Raw genomic sequence first — 3,809 nt, forward strand, 5'->3', positions numbered from 1 at the left:
GGGGAGTGTTTCAAGCTTTCCTGGCCAGGTGACACCTCAGTGTCCCCCAGGCTCCGGGTACCTCCAGGGCCACTGCCGGCTCGGGCATCTCGTGGGCAAGTGGCCGAATCCCACGAGCTTAAACCTTTGCAGAAACAGGTATCGAGTCACCACGCAGGAGGACAATGAGAAGCGAAGCCTCGCTGGGGTCCGTGCCTCAGTTTCGCCTCTGGGGAAGGTGCCAGCGCCCTGGGTGGGTGCGCGTGGGGTCTTTGGCACCGGCGTGCCCTTGGCTCGTGTCTCTGGGACTCCCCCTGCATCATTTGGGCTGGAAATACCCCCCGAGGCCTCTTCATCTGAGAGGCTCCTGCCTGATTACAACTTGGGAGGGATTGGGCTGCGGACGAGTTTAAAGACGGGATTATTCCTGTACAAATTCTGATTAAACCACCCCCAAACCCTCCTGCTACAAGATTAAGCCGAGCTCTAATCTCACCCGAGCAGCAAGACTTCGTCAATAACTCCAAATCTCTCCACTGTTAGTTTATCTGGTGGGGATTAAGCTGGGAGGTTCCTGAACTTGTATTATAATATGAAAAAAAAAAAAAAATTAAAAATGAAACAACCCAACGCTCTGTGTGTGCTGACCAGTGCACGACAGCTGCCACCTCCCACGTCTCAGCCAGGGATGGGACTCAATGAAACGCCCGGTGCCACCCAGATGCCAGGGCTCCGGGGATTGCCCAGGGCTGCCTGTCCCTGCCCGCGCTGCCCGCGCTGCCGTCAGCCCCCCGTGGGCTGGGGATGCTGCCCCGGTCCCACCCCAGCGCAGGCTGATTTCGGGGTGTCCCTGGCTGTCGGCCCTCACCGGCAGCCCAGATCCTTGCGTGTAGGACGGTGACAGGCTCTGCTCTCCCAGGACACGATTTAACACCCCGCAGCAGCCCGGGTGGTGACCGCAGCCCTCGGGCCGGGGGATGGCTGGGGGCTGGCACAGCTCTGGGGAGAGCAGCCGTGTCCCCACAAGCTCTTCCGACAGCCCAGCATGTTCCCAACCTGGTGCAGGAGCACCAGGGTGCATCCAAGGGACACCTCAGGGACGTCCCTCGTGGGCCAAACGTGATTTCTGAGGTTTCCCGAGCAGGGCAGACGGTGGGAGATGGGGAGAAGGGTGAAAGTGCTGCGTGTGGCACCCTCCGAACAGAGCCCGTGGGCCTCCCTCACCCCAGCCACCCAGCTCATGGTGGCATCTGTGCCTCCTGCTCCCAGCACCGTCACCACGCTCAGGCTCGCGACCCAAGAGGGGGGCTCAGGAATTAGGGGACCCTCCAGAGGGCCCCTTTCTGCTGCTGGAAGCTGGCACGGCGCTGGCGTTGCCCACGTATCCGCGGGCTCAGGGATATCCTGAGACTCCTCAGAGCCCAGGGGAGGGGGATGACCGTCCCTCCTGGTCACCCTGAGCTCCCCTCGGGGTCAGCCAGCCCACGGGGACCCGCACCAGCACCTGGGTGGAGCGTGAGCTCCTCCACCTTGAGCAGGACCCTGTGTCAGCACCGAAATCCCTTTGGGTGCCGGGAAAACACAGAGCACCTTCGGAGCCAGCGCGCTCCCTGGATCCCGGGGCAGGGGTGGGATGGGGAGGGCTGGGAGGGCCGGGATGGCCCCTGAGGAGAGGGATGCTGCGGTGCAGTGGCTGGGCCAAGCAGATGCCGGGGGAACGTTTCCCCTAATCCCCTGGACGGGTCCCCACTGCGTAAACACTCTGTACAGCTTTGCAAACAGATTGAACCGCGGCTGATCCGGAGCGCGGCAAAGAGCTTAAGGGCTGGGATTTGGGTGAATTCCCCACCCCGCACCAGCGGGAGGCTCCGGAGGAGCCGCTGGGATGGGGAATCTGGTCCCAGTTCCACTGGGCTGGATGTGGGAAGGGAGCCTTGCCCTCCCTCTGGGTGCCCTGGCCCCGGCAGGGTGCAGGGAGGGGAGCAGGGCGGTGGCACAGGCACGGACACTCCGTTTGATGGAGGAGGTGCAGGTTTTGGAACACCACAGCCTGGGACAAGCTGGACAGAATCTTCTACCAGGTGTCCATCCCTACGACACGTCCCCAGGGATCGATGTCCAGCGCCGTGGCACTGCTGATCCCACGCTCCAAGGACCTGGGTGGCTCAGACCAGGGCTGGGTGGGACACTGGGCAGGACTGGAGGGTGCCGGATGCTGCAGGGATGGGGACACCCCACGCACAGGAGTCACTCGCCCATACGGCCACATCCAGGAGCAACAGCTTGGGCTCAGGGAGAGAAAAAACTGGTCCTGAAGGCTGCAAACAGGCAAATGATGGGTTGGCTTCCAACAGACGGTGTGAGCCTGAGGGTCCCGGCTTTTGCACAAGCCCAGTTTAACCCTCGGGGCCGGGTAGGTGCAGACAAGCTGTGTCCTGGCACGTCCCACTTTCCCCAGGGTCAAGCACAGTGCCACCACGGTGATTCTCTCAGGACCATGCCCACCTCCTCTCCCACCGGCCCCCCACTAAATCAGCAAGAAAGTTAGTTGCCAAAATCTGATGTCCCCAAGGGGGTAAAGACGATTAACTCAAGAATCAACAGTCTGATATTTCGGCTTAGTGGGAAAATCCTCATGGTTTCCCAAGCTGGGCACATTAGGAGCTCAGTGGCTCACAGTGTTATCAGATTACAAACAATATCAGAATTACAGCTTTTAAATCTGAGGTTTAAAAAGACTTAGCAATTATACAGCCCCGGGCACTCCCAGCCCGCTGTGGAAACCAGGGCGACGTGGAGCCAGGGCCCTCAGAGCCAAGAGTTGCTCCCAACTGTGGTTTCCTCAGGGCGAGGCGGGGAGTCCCCTTCCACGGACACCACCACCGCTGACCGAGCCGCGTGTCCGACTGGTGCTGGACGCCCCAAGAGCCGCCATGGGAATTCCTCGTGTGGGATGAGGGATGAAGAGCCCAAGATCCCTCCATTGGGCTCTCCCCCACCTGCCCAGGGAAGTTCACGGGGTAGAGGTTGCTCCTAGCTGCCTTTTTCAGCTCTGATGGTCACCTCGCACGTTTTCCAACTTGATTTCTGCTTCCAGTATCCTTATAAAAAAAATCATTCTGGTTTTCCCTGGTTGGGGCTGGCTGCTGGGGTGCCAGGGAGGGGCTGGCGGGGCTGCTCTGCCATCCAAGCCGACCTCCACGTGAGCCCCGATGAAGACGCTTGGGGGAGTTAACGCAAAGCTGTGGAAGTCCAAGAGGCGTCTGGAGCAGCCGCTACACTGCAGCCAAAACCAGTTCTCTCCCAGTAACCGGAGCTGTAGGAACTGGAACATGAGGAGAGGGTGGCCCATGGGATGCTCCCGGTACCTGTTCCAGCCTCCCCGGTCCTTATTCCAGGAGGAAGCGCATCCTCCGCTCCCAGCTGTGCCACCATTTTTAACAAGGGCTCCTTTGTCCTCGAGGCTAATTAGTCATTAAGGCCACCCTAAGCGCAGCTGATGGACTCTCAGGGCTCAGCTCTGGGGCCCCCGCTCGTCCCCAACATTTCTGGGGGGTCCTCACTGGGGCTGGTGAGCAGCAGCGTTGCTGTCCCGGGTGCCCTTCGAGCACCCAGACCCTGCCTGCCCCGTCCCCCTCAGCTGTGGGAGAACATGGAGGGAGGGGCTGTGGGGACCCACCAAGGAGAGGGACCCCCCCCCTGAGCCCCCCAGGGAGGGAGAAGGACCAGCCCCACAGGCTCCCAGGCTGTGCCAGTGCTGGGGAGCGCATGATGCAGTGAGCGCGCCAGTTCTCAGCTCCACACCATCGCAGCCGTGCCAAGGCCCCCCG

This window comes from Athene cunicularia, unplaced genomic scaffold, assembly GCF_003259725.1.
Source record: "Athene cunicularia isolate RWA unplaced genomic scaffold, athCun1 chrLGE22_part1, whole genome shotgun sequence".
Taxonomy (NCBI): domain Eukaryota; kingdom Metazoa; phylum Chordata; class Aves; order Strigiformes; family Strigidae; genus Athene; species Athene cunicularia.